This window comes from Tachyglossus aculeatus, chromosome 23, assembly GCF_015852505.1.
Source record: "Tachyglossus aculeatus isolate mTacAcu1 chromosome 23, mTacAcu1.pri, whole genome shotgun sequence".
In the NCBI taxonomy this organism is placed as follows: domain Eukaryota; kingdom Metazoa; phylum Chordata; class Mammalia; order Monotremata; family Tachyglossidae; genus Tachyglossus; species Tachyglossus aculeatus.
This window is the reverse complement of record NC_052088.1, coordinates 32,223,085-32,245,713: the sequence shown is the minus strand read 5'-3', so window position 1 is coordinate 32,245,713 and position 22,629 is coordinate 32,223,085.

Below are 22,629 nucleotides of genomic sequence, written 5' to 3'. Positions count from 1 at the left end.
CAGGTCCCCTGACTCTCAGTTCCGTGGTCCTTCCAATAGGCCAAACTTTTTCTGGAAAAAATATTCAGAGATACCTTGAACAGCATGCTGGGTGCATTACCTAAGAGGTCAAAGGATCGAAACTTTCCACTGCTAAGAAAATTTTAAAGGCATTCCCTAAGCCCTCCTTTCCTCTTCTCTCACTCTCTTCTGCATCACCCTGACTTGCTCCCTTTATTCAAGTCTCCTCCCAGCCCCACAGCACTTACGTCCATACCTGTCATTTATTTATTTATTTATTATTAATGTTGGTCTCTCCCTTTAGACCATAAGGTCATTGTGGGCAGGGAATGTGTCTGTTTATTGTCATATTGTACTCTCCCAAGCACTTAGTACAGTGCTGTGTGCACAGTAAGCACTCAATAAACACAATCGAGTGACTGACTAAAATATAGGCTCTAAGAGTTTATTATTTTTTTTAATTAAAGACAAAAAGTGCAGCATGTGGACTGATGGGAACTCATGGGAATGAGAGTCGGGTGCTCCAGTTCTGCCATTTGCCTGTTGTGTGACCTTGGACAAGTCACTTAACTTCTCAGTTTTCTCACCTGTACAATGGGGGTTAAATACCCACTCTCCCTCCCTCTAAATCTGTGAACCTCAAGTGGGCCAGGGACCGGATCTAATAGTATTACCTTGCATGCATCCCAGAACTTGGCACAAAGCAACCACTTCATAGACACCACCATTATTACCGAAGAAAAATGAAAGCAAAAAAATCTACAGTGAGATGTTGCAAACCAAATATTTTTTTAATAAATTGATCTTTGGCCAGTAGTGCTAATTTTTCCCATGTAAATGATGGGAAGGTAGGAGGTAAAAAGGTTTCTAAGTGCATCTTATTGATTTTCTGTTATTTCTTTTTAGATGGGTTCATGATGTCTGATATTGAGGGAATGTTTTGTATTTATACTGATTAAAAATAAAACACACCCATGTCTTTGCATCGTGTGGAAAATCAGATATCAGGAACTTTATTTAGCAGAACTTAATTTAGCAAAACCATAATAATTTGCATCATGCATTAAGAATTAAACGCAAGTGGAAATTAAAGAAATGGAAAAGTCTGACACGACATAGAAATGACCACGGTTTTAAACTACAACTCTGTATAAACATGAAGGATTAGGGGAGGGCTCCTTAAGGAACAGAATTTAAGAGAGAAAACTTCAGTTATTATGGAAAATATTCTTCAATCTGGGGGTGGGCGTACTGTACAAACTAGATTTCCACTACTTTATTTTTTAGAGTTTCACCAGATTTTTAAAAACTTGCCCTACCATCATTCTTATTCACATCAGGAAAAGCTTTGTTCCTAGAATCAAATAATTTATCTCTTTGCCCATAGCACAGGAGAATTAAAGTGCTGGCAACAAACTAAAGCGACTTGGTTCCATTTTGTTTTCACAGATCTTGAGTATTTTGTTGATAGAGAAAGGACGAAACACATTTTGTTCCCACAGTGCAGTCAAGGGTTTAACAAAATTATTTCTTGTTGATAAAAAGACAGTAGTTTCTTGATAAAATCCATTCCCTCAACAGAATTAAGAGGACTTTTGACAAACTGATTCTGTCTGACATGAAACATTTGTGAAAATGCAGCTTGTCCTCAAAATGTGGGTGTTCACTTATTTCTGACAAACAGCCACGGTAGCAAGTTCATGGTGTTAAAACTCTGCACTTTCTGGTGTATTTCATTCAGTCCATTTAGGGAGGTGATCGTCCCAGATAGGTCAACTCGACTGATTTAACTGTCATTAAATATTCCAAGGGACACAGAAGGCGGAAGCTTTTGAGATGTTCTTTACTCGAGGGAATTCATTACTAATCTATGCAAATAATTCCCAATTCCCCACCCTGCAACACATAATGATTAAACTTAGTTTTACCAACAAACTCTACAGTGCTTGGCTCATAGTAAACACTTAACAAACACCATTACTATTATTGTAAGCTCCCAAGCACTTAGTGCAGTGCTGTGTACCCAGTAAATGCTCTGTAAATGCCACTGATTGATTTCCTTTCTTCACTTAATGGTGACTAATTTCCATCAATTCCCAAATGAGAAGTGAGCATTCTAGGGTGGCCCAAGGCTGATAGTTTCACCATAAAGGTGATTTATTATGATTTTCAATTTGAAATGTAATTATCAGCTTATTTCTTACATTTATTTCTAATTTGGATTTGGGGTTTATTGCTTAAAGATTTACATACTAGTCTTCCTAGTAAGCCACCTCCTCCAGAAGGTATCAGTTAACTAATTTCCTCCTCCATGAGAATAATATCCTATCAGTAAGCTCTAGCATTTTGGGGTTTACCAGTCTATTCATCATGGTTCAGTAGATAGAACACAGGCCTGTGAGTCAAAGGGTACTGGGTTCTAACCTCAGCTCTGCCACATGTCTGCCGTGTGACCTTGGGTAAGTCATTTCACTTTTCTGAGACTCAGTTACCTCATCTGTAAAACATAGATTGAGATTGTGAGCCCCATATGGAACAGGAATTATATCCAACCAGGTTAACTTGTATCTACCCCCAGTGCTTGGCACATAGAAAGCACTTAACAAGTCTTATCTTTTACCATCGAGTCATTTCTGACCCATAACGATACCACAGACACACCTCTCCCAGAATGCCCCGCTCTCCATCTGCCATCGTACTGGTAGTGGATCCATAGAGTTTTCTTGGTAAAAATACAGAAGTGGTTTACCATGGCCTCCTTCCACACAGTATACTTGCCCTCGACTCTCTCCCATGCCACTGCTGCCCAGCATGGGTGAGTTTGAACTTGTAGCAGATTGCCTTCCACTCGCTAGCGACTGGCCAAGTCAGGAATGGAATGGGTAGGCCTCTGCTTGACTCTCCCACCCATAGCCAAGACTGGTCGAGTACTGGAAACTCTCCTGGTGTGACCCTGAGAGGGGACTTAACAAGTACCATTATTATTATTATTATTATTATTTTCAATTTACTTTATGTTACCAACAGCAACCATGTTGCTCCCTCCATTCCAACTTTTAGTGTATTAACTTTGTTAGCATCTCCCCCATTAGACATGAAGTTACTCATGGGTAGGGACTGTGTCTTCTACTTGCATTATATGTTCCCAAACCCCTGTTTTCTGTACAGAAAATGCCCAGTATAATAGTGCTTTACACCCCGTAAGATCTTGATGGATGGATGGATGGATATGATCATACTGATGACGGTGGTGGGGGTGGAATAATGGGAGGCTGGAGGGGAGGAAGGCTCAATAACAATAATAATAATATTATTTTTTAAGCGCTATGCGCCAACCACTGTTTTAAGTGATGGGTAGATACGAGGTAATCATCGGACACAGTCCGTGTCCCACATGGGGCTCACAGTTTTAATCCCCATTTTACAGATGAAGTAACAGGCACAGAGAATAATAATAATGATGATGATGATGGTTTTTGCTAAGCACTTATGTGCAAAGCACTGTTCTAAGCACTGGGGAGGTTACAAGGTGATTAGGTTGTCTCACAGGGGGCTCACAGTTTTCATCCCCATTTTACAGATGAAAACTGAGGCCCTGAGAAGTTAAGTGACTTGCCCAAAGTCACACAGCTGACAGTTGGCGGATCCGGTATTTGAACCCATGACCTCTGACTCCAAAGCCCATGCTCTTTCCACTGAGCCACGCTGCTTCTCCTAAATGACTTGCCCAAGGTCACACAGCAAGCCTGTGGCAGAGATGGGATTAGAACCCATGTCCTCTGACTCCCAAGCCCGCGCTCTTGCCCCTAGGCCATGCGGCTTCCCACTGAAAAATAAAACAAAGATGTCTTTCAGGCATGTCAAATGTCAGAGGAGGGTAATGAGGACTATGCACATGAGTGGTGGCCATCTTGATGATGTCTCTTAACAGGTTGCCATCTTGAACATCCCAAGCGTTGACCATCTTTTTTTTTTTTAAACAGAATTTGTTAAGCCCTCACCATGTGCTAGATACCATACTGAACGCTGTGATAGATTCAAGCTAATCAGGTTGGAGTCAGTCCATGTCCCACATGAGGCTCACAAGATCGTGCTCTTTCCCCTGAGCCATGCTACTTCTCTGAGAAGCGAAGTGACTTGCCCAAGGTCCCACAGCAGATGAGTGGCGGAGTAGCAATTAGAACCCAAGTCCTTCCAACTCCCAGGCCTATGCTCTAGCCATTAGGACACCCTGCTTCTCATTCAAATTCAAATTCAATCATATTTATTGAGTGCTTACTGTGTGCAGAGCACTGTATTAAGTGCTTGGGAAGTATAAGTTGGCAACATATAGAGACGGTCCCTACCCAACAGCAGGCTCACAGTCTAGAAGGGGATGACAGAGAACAAAACAAAACATATTAACAAAATAAAATAGAATAAATATGTACAAATAAAATAGAGTAATACATCTGTACAAACATATATACATATATACAGGTGCTGTGGGGAGGGGAAGGAGGTAAGGCAGGGGGATGGGGAGAGGAAAGAGGGGGCTTAGTCTGGGAAGGCCTCCTGGAGGAGGTGAGCTCTCAGTAGTGCTTTGAAGGGAAAGCCCTCATGGGTTCTAATCCTACTGGATCACTGGGTGATGTTGGGCACGTCATTTAAGAGGCCTTCCCAGACTTAGCCCCCTTTATCCTTTCCTCCTCCCCATCCCCCCCCACCCTACCTCCTTCCCCTCCCCATAGCACCTGTATATATGTTTGTACAGATTTATTGCTCTATTTTACTTGTGCATATTTACTATTCTATTTATTTTGTTAGTGATGTGCATCTAGCTTTACTTCTATTTATTCTGATGACTTGACACCTGTCCACATGTTTTGTTGTCTGTCTCCCCCTTCTAGACTGTGAGCCCATTGTTGGGTAGGGACCGTCTCTATATGTTGCCAACTTGTACTTCCCAAGTGCTTAGTACAGGGCTCTGCACACAGTAAGCGCTCAATAAATACGATTGAACGAATGAATGAATGAATTTAACCTCTCTGGGCCTAAATTTCCTCATCTGTAAAACGTGGAAAAGATATCTGCTTTCTCTCCAATTGTGAGCTCCATATGCAACAGATTTTTGTTCAGTCTAACTCATACCAAGCATAGTGCTTGGTACGTAGTAAATGCAGAGTATATTGCATTTTAGTATATTTATTATTTACTGTTGTTGCCATTATTATTATTATATATGGTGCCAACTGCTTTGTTGGACCCAGAACTCAATTGGAGTAGATTACCTGTGAGCCTGGATTCCTCAGCAAAGCGATTTTGGCAGAATTGCTTCTGTCGTTCCTTAAGCAGATTGCATAACTTCATTCCGTGAGCTTCTGCTAATGCTTGTCGGGGTAGCCAATATCTCTGTGAGCTTCTACTAATGCTTGTGGGGAGTAACCAATACCTCTTTTGCACTTTGGAGGAGACTGAGTCACTTAGATGACTTGCATCTTTTCAAACTATATTCTTCCTGTGGGCTGCCCAGACTGGTATCATTCCACCTTCCATTGGCCTTAAAAATGAGTAAACACGAACAAGAGTGTCTTTGGCAAGTGAATAGCATTTTGTCCACTAAACCTGGAAGGTAAGTCTGAGTGCACAGAGGAGTAGATCTCTTTCTGGGATTAAACATGAAAACTCGCTGTTTTAGAGGCTGTGTGCCCCATCCCTCCAAACTGTAAACTTGTTGCAGGCAGGTAATGTGTCTGTTTGCTGTTTGTACACTCCCAAGCACTTAGTACAGTGCCCTGCATGTGGTAAGTGCTCAATAAATATGACTGATTGATTGATGAGGCCTCGATACCTATTAGTCAGCTTGCAGATTTATTCAGGAACTCCGGTACTATTCATTGCTACAATGTCAAATCTGTCTCTCTACAGCTCATGTGCAACAAATCCAACTTTTTCAGTGACTGGTGTCCTTGTCTTCCAGTGTCACTTTGTTCCACGATGCAATCATTATTTTTCTTTCAATTATTTTTTTAATTGGAAAAGTAAAACACACAAGAACCAGACATCTGTTTAGCCCTTCTATGTTGAGAAATATGATGTATTTGAAGCACCTTTCTGATCAATCACTGGTATTTACTGAGCGGCTACTCAGACCACGACACTAATCAGTTAATCAATGGTATTTATTGAGTACTTGCTGAAGGCAGAGCATTCATTCAATCGTATTTATTGAGCGTTTACTGCATGCAGAACACTCTACTAAATGTTTGAGAGAGTACAATACTACAATAAACAGATGCGTTCCCTGCCCACAATGAGCTTACAGTTTAGAGGGCAGGAAACGGACACTAATATACTGTATTTTATTATATATACTATATACATATATTTATTTTATATATTTAATATAAGTGCTATGGGGTTGGGAAGAGGGATAAACAAAGGGAGCAAGTCAGAATGAAGCAGAAGGGAGTGGGAGAAGAGGAAAGCGGGGGCTTAGTCAGGGAAGGCCTCCTGAAGGAGATATGCCCTTAATAAAGGCTTTGAAAGGGGGGAGAGAAATCATCTGTGGGATATGAGGAGGGTGATTGTTCCAGGCCAGAGGCAGGATGTGGGCGAGAACTCGATGGTGAGATAGATGAGATGGAGGTACAGTGAATACGTTGGCATTAGAGGAGCCAAGTGTGTGGGCTGGGTTGTAGAAGGAGAGGATCGAGATGAGATAGGAGGGGGCAAGGTGATTGAGTGCTTTAACGCCATTGGTGGGGAGTTTTTGTTCCATGGGGAGGTGGATGGGCAAACAACCACTGGAGTTTCTTGAGCACCGTACTAAGTGCTTAGGAGAGTACAACAGAGTTAGTAGGCACAATCCCTCCCCACAGGGAGCTTATCATTAGTATAGTATACTTAGTATAGTGCCTTAAATACGATTATTATCAATATTATTACTATTAATAATAATAAGTAGAATTAACTGATAGAGTACCCATGGAGCTGGGTGTCTGCGAGCATTGTTTCAGTGCTGGTAAAACAAGCTGGAGCTATATACCAGGGTACTACTCAGTGGGCGCTGATTCAACTGCTCCAGAAGCTCAGTCAATCAACACATCAGTCATATTTATTGAGTGCTTACTGTGTGCAGGGCACTGTACTAACCACTTAGGAGAGTACACCACAACAATATAACAGACACATTCCCTGCCCACCACAAACTTACAGTCTAGAGGGGGAGACAGATATTAATAGAAATAAACAAACTCTTGATACATACATAAGCGTTGGGCTGGGTGGGGGTGAATAAAGCAAGTCAGGGCGACCCAGAAGGGAGAGGAAAAAGAGAAAAGGAGGCATTAGTCTATATGGGTCCAGATCTTACAGCCCTGTAAGAGTTTGGATATCATCACAGTCTAACAGATGTTGAATATGGTATTGAGAACTCAATGCCTGCCCTCTAGAGCAAATTATCAGGAATACAAGGGAAATGTTATCTTGAAATAGTTGATGATAGAAGGAAGAGATAGAAACAGATAATAATAATAATAATTAGTGTATTTGTTAAGCACTTACTGTGTGCCAAGCATGGCATTAGATACAAGATCATCAGTTTGGGCACAGTCCTTGTCCCACATAGAGCTCCCAGTCTAAGTGGGAGGAAGAACAGGTATTGAATCCCCATTTGACAGATGAGGAAACTGAGGCACAGAGAACTTAAGTGGCAGGCTCAAGGTCACACAGCGGGGATGGGGCAGAGCCAGAATGAGAACCCAGGCCCGTGCTCTTTCCACGAGGCAACACTGTCTCCCTTTGATGAGATAGACTCTTCATGCCCTCTCCTTCTGACTTCTTCACCAAGATCTTCCTGACCTGTCATTGGCATCATCATCAACTATATTTACTGAGCACATCCTAATAATAATGATAATAATAATAACTGTGGTATTTGTTCATCACTTACTATGTGCCAGGCACTGTTCTAAACCCTTGGGTGGATACAAGCAAATCAGGTTGGACACTGTCCCTGTCCCACGTGGGGCTGATGATCTTCATCCCCATCTTACAGACGGGGTAACTGAGGCCCAGAGAAGTGAAGTAACTTGTCCTAGGTCTCACAGAAGACTTGGAGCAGAGCCAGGATTAGAACCCAGATCCTTCTGACTCCCATGCCCGTGCTCTATCCAACAGACCACACTGCTTCCTGTGAGTGTAGCACTGTTCTCAATACCAACTTTATGCAGGGCATTCTCCTGGAGGCTTACTGTCAGTTCATTGTGGGCAGGGAATACACACACTCTCCCAAGTGATAAATACAGTGCTCTCCACACAGGAAGCCCTCAATAAATATGACTGAATTATTACTGTGTACTGAGAACTGACCTAAGTGCTTGGCAGAAGGAGCAATAGGCACAGAAGCTGTCTTGTACCAGTAGTAGTAGACTCCCCTCTAGACTGTAAACTTGTTGTGGGCAGGGAACGTATTTACCAAATCTGTTACATTGTACTCTCCCAAGAGCTAAGTAAAGTTCTCTGTGCAGAGTAAGTGATCAATCAGTAAGTGATTAATAATAATGGTCATATTTATTAATAATAATAATAATAATAATGTTGGTATTTGTTCAGGCACTGTTCTAAGCGCTGGGGTAGATACAAGGTAATCAGGTTGTCCCACGTGGGGCTCACAGTCTTCATCCCCATTTTACAGATGAGGTCACTGAGGCACAGAGAAGTTAAGTGACTTGCCCAAGGTCACACAGCTGGCAAGTGGCAGAGTCAGGATTCAAACCCATCTGTGTTAAGCACTGTTTTAAGCGCTGGCGTGGATACAAACAGTGTGACTCAGTGGAAAAGAGCACAGGCTTTGGAGTCAGAGGTCATGGGTTCAAATCCCAGCTCCGCCAATTGTCAGCTGTGTGGCTTTGGGCAAGTCACTTAACTTCTCTGTGCCTCAGTTACCTCATCTGTAAAATGGGGATGAAGACTGTGAGCCCCACGTGGGACAACCTGATCACCTTGTAACCTCCCCAGCACTGTTTTAAGTGCACATAGCAAACGCTTAATAAATGTCATTATTATTATTACAAACTGGGTTGGACACAGTCCCTGTCCCGCATAGGGCTCACAGCCTTAATCCCCGTTTCACAGATGAGATAACTGAGGCTCAGAGAAGTGACTTGCCCTAGGACACACAGCAGACAACTGATGGAGCCAGAATTGGAACCCAGATCCTTCCGACTCCCAGGCCCGTGCTCTATCCACTAGGTCATGCTGCTTGATTGTTAGCAGTAGTAATAGTATTTACCAAGCACTTACCGTGTGCAAAGCACTCTATGAAGTGCTGGGAGAGAATGAACAGGTGGATCTCAGCTCTGCCCACTTGTTTATATGACCTTGGGCAAGTCACTTAATTTCTCTCTGCTTCAGTTCCCATTCTCCCTTCCCCTTAGATGGTGAAACCCATAATGGTACAGGGATTGTATTCAATCTGATTATATTGTATCTACACCATCCCTTAACAAGTACTGTGCTTGGCACCTAGTAAGAGCTTAACAAAGACCACTATTATTATTATTGCTATTTACTGCAGTACTTAAGTGCTCAATAAATACCATTGTGTTTTTAGTTTTATTATTATTATTACTATTAATAAAGAAAGATACAACTATCATCCTTAAGGGACTTAGAATCTTAAGGGGAAGTAGGCAAACACAGTGTACTACACTAGAGGATTCAGTGAGAAATGCTCTTTAGAGATAACGTTCAGAAAACTCCTCATATGGGTTTTGGCAAAGAGCACATAACGCACGTAGCTATTCCAGGAACTTTGGTCTTTGACGAGGCCTAATTGGTCTATCCCATCCTTTCAGAAAACCAAGAGGTGCATTAAACAAGATAGGAGACTTTGGCAGTTAGCAAGCCTCAACTCCCCGCTACATTGAAAATTCCTTGCGATTAGGAAACACGTCCACCTACTCTACTATAATTTCCCTGGTGCTTAGTACAGTACTGTGAATACTTTAAGCACTCATTAAATACCACTGATTGATTAGCAAAAATTCTGCCTTCGATTGTATTCCAACAGAGATCTTTTTTTATGGTATTTATTAAGTGCTTAGTATGTTTCAGGCACTCTACTTAGCGCTGGGGTAGATAGAAGTTAATCAGGCTGGACTCAATCCATGTCCCACATGGGGCTCACAGTCTTAATTCCCATTTTACAGATGAGGTAACTGAGGCACAGAGATATTAAGTTAGAGAAGCAGTGTGGCCTAGTGGATAGAGCACGGGCCTGGGAGTCAGAGAACCTGGGTTCTAATCCCGGCTCTGTCACTTGTCTGCTGTGTGACCTTGGGCCGGTCACTTAAATTCTCTGTGCCTCAGTTCCCTCAACTGTAAAATGGGGATTAAGATTGTGAGCCTTAAGTGGGACAAGGACTATGTCCAACCTGATTAACTAGTATCTATCCCAGCGCCTGGCACAGAGTAAGTGCTTAACAAATATCATTTAAAAAAAAAAAAAAGAAAGGTGACTTGCCCAAGGTCACACAGCAGACAAGTGAGGAGCCGGACTAAAACCCAGGTCTTTCTCACTCTCAGGCCTGTACTCTATCCACTGGGCAACAGTGCCTTAGACCCAAAGTAAAATGGCTGAAGAGATTTAGTGATTGTGTCTACATAAATTCCTCACGGAGGTTATGTTAATAGAAATACAGACATCTTAAAAATAGTGGCCATTGCAACAGCCACTATTTTTAAGATGTCGACGTTTATGCATTCAAGAATGCATTCAAGACATCAGCTCTGGTCTAATAATGTATACAGCTTGCAGATCAATTTTGCCAATACTTGATGGGATGACTCATCTGCTTTGAAGAATTCAATCTTATCATGGTAATAAAACTAATACTTTAATATCCCAATGGATAAAGCGGATTTATGTGACAAATGAATTAGATTTTTTTTTTCCATTCTGAAAGTCTGAGAGGACACCAAGAATTAGAAAAATCACCATAATGACTGTAGACCGCAAGCTTCTTGTAGGAAGGGGGTCGTAACTACCGACTTTATAGTGTACATTCTGAAATGCTTAGTACAGTGCTTTCTGCATACACTAAGCCTTCCATAAATGCCATTAATGGATTGAAGCTAAATGTTTGAGTCATTTATGCCGTTGAAAATTCAATTGTGAAAAGCATGCATGACAGTTGCAAATAAGAATTTAAAAATCAATCAATTAATGGTATTTATTAGTGTTTACCATGTACAGAGCACTGTTCTAAGTGCTTGGGAAAGTACAATACAACAGAAATAGACAATACAACAGAATTAGCAAATACTTGGGCTGCCTGAACAAACAAATGGATTTTGGAGCAAATTAAACCAAAGTGGTCTTTGGAAGGCCAAATGACTCACTTAGATCAGCATACTTTGGATGCATCATCAGATGGACTGATTCTCCGGAGAAGACACTAATGCTAGGAAAAGTCCAGGGAAAAACATGGAAGAAGCAGACTGGCAGCTAGATGGTTAGAGACCATAACAAGGATAACAGAAGAACTGTTAGAAAGGTTGCAGATTATAACAGAGGACAGGACATTCTGGAGAAAGTATATCCATGGAGTTGCTATGAATCAGGAATGACTCGATGGCACTTAAATAATAGATTACACTAAGTGGTAATATCCATAGCTGATTTAAACCAAATGATACTAGACCACCAGAAAATCCTTAATTTGCCTGACTTCTGCCTAACAAATATTTATGCAAATATAATCATATTAGGGAAGGTTTTCATTCATTTTCAAAAGAAGAGCATGCTTTGTGCTGTGAATGGATAAACTAGAAGGCTCATTCCAGAATTTGGAAGATTCTTGTAAGACTCAGAAAGAATTCACTCAGCCATATTTATTGAGCACTTAGAGTGTGTAGAGCACTGCCCTAAGCACTTGGAAGAGTACAGTTGACAACAGCAGGATATGTGGATAGCTGCTAGAGAGTGAAATAAAATGGGATAACCGTAAGCAGGGTGGACAGAAGAAACCCTTTAAAGATGCAAGGAAGCAAAATCTGAAAAGCAACACGACCTATGAGAAACCACCAGGCCTAGTTGATAGAGCAAAGTCTCAGGAGTCCCGGAAGGATCTGAGTTCTAATCCTCACTCTGCCACTCGTTTGCTGTGTGACCTTGAGCAAGTCACTTCACTTCTCTGTGTCTCCATTATCTCATCTGTAAAATGGGGATTAAGGCTGTGAGCCCCATGTGGGACAGGGACTGTGTCCAACCTGATTAGCTTGTATCTACTGCAGCACTTAGTACAGTGCCTGGCATATAGTAGGTGCTTAAATACCATAGAGAACTTCAATGATGTAGCTTAGCAGTAGACGGTAGAGAATCGGCAGTAACAGACTGATCAATAATCAGAAATATGTTGGCTGTCTTGTAAATTGTAAGCTCTCTGTCTAAACTGTACACTCTTTGTGGGTAGGGATCTTGTCTACCAATCAGTCAATTGTATATACTGAGCACTTACTATGTGCAGAGCATTGCACTAAGTGCTTGGAAGAGTACGCTATAACAACAGACACATTCCCTGTCCATGAGCTCCCAACTTGAATGTACTGTACTTTCCCAAAAGCTTAGTACAGCGTTCTCTACACACAGCAAGTACTCAAGAAATATCACTGATTGATTGCCTGATTGATTGGAATAGAAGCTTAGGAAGATCGTGGCTCCAAGAGGAAACATAAGAACTGCATCAGCAACTGCGGCCATTTAAGTGCCACAGGGCAGAAAGAATCATCAATCGTATTTATTGAGCACTTACTATGTGCAGGGCACTGTACTAAGCGCTTGGGAAGTACAAATTGGCAACATATAGAGACAGTCCCTACCCAACAGTGGGCTCACAGTCTAAAAGGGGGAGACAGAGAACAAAACCAAACATACTAAGAAAGAATCCATCTTTGCACAAACGCAGTGTAGGAGAAATTGCCGGACACACACTGCTCTTGTCAATGACGTTCACACATTAATGACATCTCATTACCTCCTCATCAAACAGAAACTCCTCACCATCACCTTTAAAGTGCTCAATCACCTCACCCCCTCCTACCTTTCCTCACTGATTTCCTACTCCAAACCCAAACCGCATGCTTTGTTCCTCTAATGCCAACCTACTCACTGTATGGCCATCTCGTCTGTCTCACCTATCACCGGGCCCTTCACCGGTTTAGCTGAGGAAAGGGGAGTGGGATTCAGAAGAAGTCTGGTCCCCCTACCCCATGCCTCCTGACTAATGTGAGGAAGACTAAGCGTTTAGTACAGTGCACTGCACACAGTAAGCTCTCAATAAATACGATTGAATGAATGAATGAATAAAGAGTATGGAGTTGATCATGCTCACACTGGCTTAACTGGTGAGTTCGCGCCACAGAAGAGAATGGGGTGGTGAATGATTTATATTAATGCCTGCCTGCCCCTTTAGACTGTAGGTTTGTTGTGGACAGAGAATGTGTCTACCAACTCTTTTATTCTTGTACTCTTCCAAGTGCTTGGTACAGTATGCTGCACACAGTAAGTGCTTAATACCATTGATTGATTATTATTGATAATAATAATGGTACTTGTTAAGTGCTTACTATGTGGCAAGTGCTGGGGAGTAGATAGAAGTTAATCAGGTTGGACACAGTCCCTGTCCCACAGGGGGCTCACAGTCTTAATCCCCATTTTACAGTTGAGTTAGCTCAGGCCCAGATAAGTTAAATGACTTGCCCAAGGTCACACAGCAGACAAATCAAAATTAGAAGCCAGGTCCTCTGACTATGCTCTTTCCACTAGGCCACACTGCTTCTCCCTGCACCTTAAGGACAGGGATCATGTCTACCAATTCTACTGTACTGTACTCCCCCGAGTGTTTAGTGCAACTATAAAATGGTAATGAAATCCCTTACTCTCTCCCCACCATTAGACTGGGAGTCCTATGTGAGACTTTCATTCCTTCAATCATCATCATCATCATCATCATCAATCGTATTTATTGAGCACTTACTATGTGCAGAGCACTGTACTCTTGGGAAGTACAAATTGGCTACATATAGACAGTCCCTACCCAACAGTGGGCTCACAGTCTAAAAGGGGGAGACAGAGAACAAAACCAAACATACTAACAAAATAAAATAAATAGGATAGATATGCACAAGTAAAATAAATAATAAATAAATAGAGTAATAAATATGTACAAACATATATACATATATACAGGTGCTGTGGGGAAGGGAAGGAGGTAAGATGGGGGGGATGGAGAGGGGGACGAGGGGGAGAGGAAGGAAGGGGCTCAGTCTGGGAAGGCCTCCTGGAGGAGGTGAGCTCTCAGCAGGGCCTTGAAGGGAGGAAGAGAGCTAGCTTGGCGGAGGGGCAGAGGGAGGGCATTCAAGGCCCGGGGGATGACGTGGGCCGGGGGTCGACGGCGGGACAGGCGAGAACGAGGTACGGTGAGGAGATTAGCGGCGGAGGAGCGGAGGTTGCGGGCTGGGCAGTAGAAGGAGAGAAGGGAGGTGAGGTAGGAGGGGGCGAGGTGATGGACAGCCTTGAAGCCCAGGGTGAGGAGTTTCTGCCTGATGTGCAGACTGATTCAATCGTATTTATTGAGCACTTACTTTGTGAAGAGCACTGTTATAAGTGCTTGGGAGAGTACAGTACACTAATAAGCAGGCCCATTCCCTGCCCACAATGAGTTTACAGTACAGAAGACTCTGTCCGACCAAATTATCTTGTATCTACGCCTGCACCTAGCACAGTGCTTGGAACCGAGTAAGCGCTTGTCAGATTCCTCAGTTAGTATTAGACATGCCCAAATCATCATGTTTTCCTTGCCCGCAGCTCCTGCAAGATCATCTCTGCTCCATCCGATATTTAGTGAGCTTAGGTAACCTGGTACAATTTAACAATTACCATGATACTCTTGAGAGTCTCAAACTGTGATAGATACTTAAGCCGTACAAACTTTGAATGGGTTCTACGATGTTACCTTTACACTAGAAAGCAATGCAGTCTAGTGGAAAGAGCACGGCCCTGGGAGTCAGAGGCTCAGTATTTATTGAGCGCTTACTGTGTGCAGAGCACTGTACTAACCCAACTCCATCACTTGCCTGCTGTGTGACTCCGGGCAAGTCGCTTCACTTCTCTGTGCCTCAGTTGCCTCAACTGTAAAATGAGGATGCAATAGCTGTTCACCCCCCTACTTACACTGTGAGTCCTATGGGGATCAGGGACTGATTGATCTGCATCCATCCCAGCACTTAGAACAGAGCCTGATATATAGTAAGCACTTAAATATGATAAAAACCCCAAAAAGCGAGCACAGAATCTCTCACATATCCATGTAGTGCAAAAGTGGAATGGTGTGATACGTAACAACTTATTCCAAGAGACTATTCATGCCATAATAGAATTATAAGGGGTTTCTACCAGCATTCTCTAAGGCGAAACTGCCAAGGTTTCCAGAACACTATCAATTATCCCCCTAAATGATCAACGCCATCATTTAAATCGCTGGTAGGTTATCCCTCAGGGCGGTTGAAATGCAATTTGTGGGAGTCAAGTAGCAATTGGACTGCTAGAGCTAGCAATTGGTAAAACCAACGGGCTGGAAAACTTTCTCTTCTTTCCAGGACAAATTTCCTAGTACAGGCAGAGCTGGGCTCTGTTCCCCAGAAATATAATTGTTTCTTGAGTGGCGGAATTGTGGGAGGCGTTTTCCCAAAATTCACGTTAAAAATTTCAGGCCCTCGGGAAGAGTAATATGAAGTTTCTTTATAGGTTGTCACTGTAATGGTAAATATCACCAATCAATGGCATTACTGAGCACTCAGTGGTATTTATTGAGTGCTTTATTGAAGTCACATCTCTACCAAAAGGTCTACCCTAAATCCTCTTTTGCTTTTTTGCCCCACCCTAACTTGCTCCCTTTATTCAGCGCACACAGCACTTATGTCCATATTTGTAATTTTATTCGTATTTATTAATATCTGCCACCTCCTCTATTCTGTAAGCTTGCTGTGGGCGGGGAATGTGATTGTTATATTGTCCTATTGTCCTCTCCCAAGTTTTTTTTAGCACAGTGCTCAATAAATACAACTGACTGATGATTAAAGTCCTGCCACTAGAGTCAAGATTAATGTATTGGCACTTCCTGTCACCTCCTGCTGGCAATCCAACCCCATCCCCTCCCTAAAATCCCAGCACCCTTGCTTGACTCCCTCCCCTCCTTAAACATCGCTCCTTGCTTCCGCTCTAATTTTTCCCCATTTTCTAGCAGCTCCCAGGCCCCTGGTCTTCCCACCATGTCTCCCAATTCGCCTCCCCCTCTCTGTGACCTCTCCTCTCTTCCGCTGCTGACCTGCACTGATTGCTTTTTCTCCTGTTCCCCCCAATACAGTAGGGAATTGTTTCCCCAGGTGAACTAGTACTTGTTGTGGGCAGGGAAAGTGTCTATTTAACTGTTAAATTGGACTCTCCCAAACACTTAGTACAGTGCTCTTCGTGTAGTAAGCACTCAATAAATACAATTGAATGAATACCTTGTATCTACCCCAGCGCTTAGAACAGTGCTTTGCACATAGTAAGCACTTAATAAGTGCCATTATTATTAATATTAGCCCATTTCCCAGCTGCAGGGCCCCTTCATCAATGCTGGGACCACCAAAGCTGCAAGAAAAGGACCAGAATGGGCCAAACTGTTCCAGGCAGGAGAGGGGGCCTGAGAGGAGCCAGCTTGCTGCCTTGGGCTCCCCAGCCCCAGCTGCTGGGGAAGGTGGGGGGCTCCCCTCCAGACCTCCACCTCCACTTGGAAATCTAAGGAGCTGGAAGAGCAGGAAGGCACTCCGTCTCCCTCCCCCTCCCCCGTTCCCAGATCCCGCCCAGTGCCTCCCCCAATCTCCACAACTGGAAAAGAAAGAAGCCCAAATAGCCACTTGCCCACTTCATAAAGGAAAGGGTCTGGCATGGGTAAGGTAAGTATTAATAATAATAATTGTGGTATTTGTTAAGTGCTTACTATGTGCCAGACAGTCTACTAAGCACTGGAGTGGATGCAAGCAAATCTAGTTGGACACAAGGACACGGTCCTTGTGGGGCTCAAACTCTTAATCCCCATATTACAGATGAGGAAACTGAGGCCCAGAGAAGTGAAGTGACTTGCCCAAAGTCACACAGCAGACAAGTGGCAGAGTCAGGATTAGAACTCAGTTCCTCTGACTCCTGGGCCCTGAAGGTGAGGAAAGAAGCAGAGGGAGGTGGGATGGAAGCAGCTTGGCCTAGTGAAAAGAGCGTAGGCCTGGAAGTCAGAGGACATGGGTTCTAATCCCGGCTCTGCCACATTTCTGCTGTGTGGCTTTGGGCAAGTCACTTCACTTCTCTGGGCTTCAGTTACCTCATCTGTAAAATGGGGATTGAGACTATGAGCCCCACGTGGGACAGGAACTGTATCTGACCTGATTACCTTGTATCTACTCCAGCGCTTAACAAATACCACAGTTATTACCACAAGTATTATGGAAGTGGGACGTGATGGGAGCAGGGGAAGGTGGGATGGAAGTGGGGTATTCATTCATTCGTATTTATTAAGCGCTTATTGTGTGCAGAGCACTGTACTAAGCACTTGTGAAGTACAAGTTGGTAATGTATAGAGATGGTCCCTACCCAATAGTGGGCTCACAGTCTAGAAGGGGAAGACAGACAACAAAACAACACATATTAAAAAAATAAAATAAATAGAATAGTAAATATGTACAAGTAAAATAGAGTAATAAATCTGTACAAACATATATACAGGTGCTGTGGGGAGGGGAAGGAGGTAAGACGGGGAGATGGAGAGGGGGACGAGGGGAAGAGGAAGGAAGGGGCTCTGTCTGGGAAGGCCTCCTGGAGGAGGTGAGCTCTCAGTAGGGCCTGGAAGGGAGGAAGAGAGCTAGCTTGGCAGATGAGCAGAGGGAGGGCATTCCAGGCCTGGGGGATGACGTGGGCCGGGGGTCGACGGCGGGACAGGTGAGAACGAGGCACGGGGTGAGGAGATTAGCGGCAGAGGAGCGGAGGGTGCGGGCTGGGCTGTAGAAGGAGAGAAGGGAGGTGAGGTAGGAGGGGGTGAGGTGATGGAGAGCCTTGAAGCCGAGGGTGAGGAGTTTCTGCCTGATGAGCAGATTGATTGGTAGCCACTGGAGATTTTTGAGGAGGGATGGAAGTGGGGTATGATGATGGGAGGTGGGATGGAAAGTGGGGCATGATGAGAGCAGTTGGAGGTGGGATGGAAGTGGGGCATAATGGGGGCAGGGGGAGGTGGGATGGAAGTGGAGCATGATGGGAGCAAGGGAAGGTGGGATGGAAGTGGGGCATGATGACAGGAGGGGGAGGCGCTTCTTCTTCCCTGGAGGGGAAGAGAGTGTGGTAAATGCCAGTTGTGCCCTTGCCCACTGACTTTGGCTGGGGCATCTGGTCCTTGGAGCTCAAGCGCCACCTAGTGGACTTGAGGAGCTTGACAAGAAGCTGACCGGGACACCAAGAGGCAGAGAGGCTGCCAGCTTCAGGCCCTGTGGGCAAACCATAGTCGTCTTAATCAATCAATCAGTCGCATTTATTGAACACTTACTATGTGCAGAGCACTGCACCAAGCGCCTGGGAGGGTACAATCCCAGCTCTGCCGCTTGTCAGCTGTGTGACTTTGGGCAAGTCACTTCACTGTACGTTAGGTACCTCATCTGTAAAATGGGGATGAAGACTGTGAGCCCCTCGAGGGACAACCTGATCACCTTGTATCCTCCCCAGCGCTTAGAACAGTGCTTTGCACATAGTAAGCGCTTAACAAATGCCATCTGAGAAGCAGCGTGGCTTAGTGGAACAAGCCCGGGCTTGGAAGTCAGAGGTCGTGGGTTCTAATCCCGGCTCCACCACTTGTGAGCTGTGTGACTTTGGGCAAGTCACTTAACTTCTCTGTGCCTCAGTTGCCTTCTTTGTAAAATGGGGATTAAGACTGTGAACCCCACTTGGGACAACCTGATAATCTTGTATCTCCCCCAGTGCTTAGAACAGTGCTTGGCACATAGTAAGCACTTAACAAATACCATTATTATCATTATTATTATTGTATAACAGAGGTGGTAGACATGTTCCCTGCCTACAACAAGCTTACAGTAATAATGATGATATTTGTTAAGTGCTTACTATGTGTCAAGCACTGTTCTAAGTGCTGGGGGAGAAAAAAGGTCATCAGGTTGTCCCATGGTGGGGCTCTCAGTCTTATTCCCCACTTTACAGATGAGGTAAATGAGGCACAGAGAAGTGAAGTGACTTGCCCAAGGTCACACAGCAGACAATTGGAGGAGAAGGGATTAGAAGCCAGGTCCTTCTGACTCTGAGGCTTATGCTCTATCCACTCTGCCATGCTGCTTACCCATTGCTTGAATAGAATATCCAGATAATTATGAATATTGTACTCTCCCAAACACTTAGTATAGAGCTTTGAATGCAATAAGCACTCAGCCAATGCAATTGATTGATTGATATCCAGTTAACCAGAAGGATTTATTAAAATAGGGTGTTTGTGCAGCTATTAAACTACAATTTGGCCTCAAGCCTGATCCAATAAAACAAAAAGGAGAAATCACTGACTCTATTTGATCTACTCATAAGATTGTTTTGTTACATTTATTAATGCCTGAAGGAATCACAAAAACCAGAAGTATTGTTAGCTACATATAGTTGTGGCAAACCCATAGTCTCGATTTGGGAAGTAATTTCTTCCCATATGGGTTTCTAGGCTGTTATAGCAGGGAAATTGGGTAAAAATAGTAAAGGAAGTAGTAGTAGTAGTGGTGGTATTTATTAAGTGCATATTATGTGTAGAGCACTATACTAAGCCTGGGGGAAAAAATACACAGGTGAAGCAACATGGGTTAGTGGAATGAACACAGACCTGAGAGTCAGAGGAGCTGGGTTATAATCCTGACTCTGCTACTTGCCTGATGTGTGATCTTGGACGTGTCTCAACTTTTCAATGCCTCAGTTTTCTCATCTATAAAATGGGGATTCAATATCTGTTCTCCCTCCCACATAGGCTGTGAACCCCACGTGGGACAGGGACTGTTTCCAACCTGATTACCTGTACTCTACCCTAGTGCTTAGTATAGGATTTGGCATGTAGTTTGCACTTAAATATCACCAATTCTATGAAATCCTTCTATATATGATATATAGACTATATATACTATATAATAATAATGGCATTTGTTAAGCACTTACTATGAGCAAAGCACTGTTCTAAGCACTAGGGTGGATACAAGGTGACCAGGTTGTCCCACATGGGGCTCACAGTCTTAATCCCCATTTTACAGATGAGGGAACTGAGGCACAGAAAAGTTAAGGTGACTTGCCCAAAGTCACAGCTGACAAGCAGCGGAGCTGGGATTAGAACCCATGACCTCTGACTCCCAAACCTGTGCTCTTTCTACTGAGTCATGCTGCTTCTGTCCCCCTCTGGACTGTAAACTTGTTGTGGGCAGGGAACGTGTTTGTTTATTGTTGTGTTGTACTCTCCCAAGCTTTACACACAGTAAGCACTCAATACTAGTGAATTGAATTATATAGATCAATTCCCTGCTTTGAACAACCCTAGGAAATGCATAGCTTCCTTTCTCTGACCATTTTTCTATGAATATTTTTCTTCTTCAATCCTCTGAGTTTGTGCTGAAAATTCTCAGTACCCAGAAAGAAGGATTTCCTAATCAATCAATCATATCCACTCTGATAAACGTTACCAAAACCCCAGACAACCCTTCTAAGCAAAACCTCATCTGGTGACACAATGACCCCATGCTCTGTAGAAATGATAAAAACAGAAAATTATAGACTCTTTTGAGATAAAAAGAACTATTAATTTTCAGGGACAATGCTCGCTGCATCATGGATCCATCTCCAATCAAGTTCAGGAACACAGGAAACAGCGTCACAAATACAACTAAGAATGCTAATGGGAACATCTGGAAGATGATCTCTGGTATAATTTCAAATGGCATCTATACATTGGGAGGGTAGAGTGGAGTTTTGGAAATCACAGGTGGATAAGATTGCTTATGTTCCCTTATTATTAGGCGAAAGGAGAATGACAAGAGAGGAGTTGAGAAATCATCAGTTCCACGTTAAACTGCAAAACAGTGTGGTGTAAAACCGCCAGAGAAGAGGGCTGATGAATCACATCATCCTTAATTTCAGCCCTCCAAAATGTGCCCAGGAGGCACAAGTGTTACCTGGTGTCCCTCCTCTTTCCTTTAAAGCCAAAGCTCTTGACTACCATCATTAGCACAGATGTCACAACAATATATAGCAACAAAGGGAAAGAAACTTCCATGAGGATCTAGCTGGGCTCACCAGATTGATTCCAAAATCCAAATTGATTATCATAGGTGATATCAATGCAAGTGGGATGCCAAAACTTAGTGCCCCCCACGGCCAAGAAAAAAGCCATGGACCCTCATGGATCTAGAAAGCTAAAGAACAATAGTCTACGTCTCTTCAACCAATACGCCAAACATCTGTGCAATGTCCCCAATGCCATCTTGAAACTCAATCAATGGTACTTATTGAGAGCTCTTACTATATGCAGAATTCATGCTTGGGAGAGTACAATATGACAGAATTAATAGACACATCCCCTGCCCATAACAAGCAAATGATAGAATGCCATGGCCTAGTGGATAAAGCATGGTCCTAGGAGTCAGAAGACCTGGGTTCTAATCCCGACTCTGCCCTTTACCTGCTGTGTGACCTTGGGCAAGTCACAACTTCTCTGGGCCTCATTTCCTTACCTAATAATCATGGTATTTGTTAAACCATGTTCTTTACTCTATTTGTTTATTTTACTTGTACATATTTATTCTATTTATTTTATTTTGTTAATAAGTTTGGTTTTGTTGTCTGTCTCCCCCTTCTAGACTGTGAGCCCACTGTTGGGTAGGGACCGTCTCTATATGTTGCCAACTTGTACTTCCCAAGCGCTTAGTACAGTGCTCTGCACACAGTAAGCGCTCAATAAATACAATTGAATGAATGGCCATGCTGCTTTTCAATGGTAAAATGGGAATTCAGTACTTAGACTGTGAACCTCATATTAGACAAGGATCGTGTCCGACCTGATTACCTGGTATCTACCCCAGTGCTTGGCACAGAGTAAGTGCTTAATACCATTTAAAAATTTAAATTAAAAAATTGGCATTGAGGAGACTGTATCACTGTCCATCACTGGGATGAAAAGTTGCACAGGTCACTGCAGATTCTAATCCCGGCTCTGCCGCTTGCTGGCTGCGTGACCTTGAGCAAGTCATTTCTACTTCTCTGAGCTTTGGTTCCCTCATCTGAAAACTGGGGATTCCAGTACCTGCCCTCCCTCCTTCTTAGACTATGAGGCCCATGTGGGACCTGATTACCTCGTATCTCTCCCAGCACTTGGTATGGGGCTTGGCTTATAGTAAGGGCTTCACAAATACTACTGTTACTATTATTATTAATGCACTGAAAACACCCCCCCCCCCCCAAACCATCAGCAAGGTCTTAAAAACTCAAGGTCCTGGAGAATATAACCCTGTTGCAATAAGAAACCCCAACTACATTAG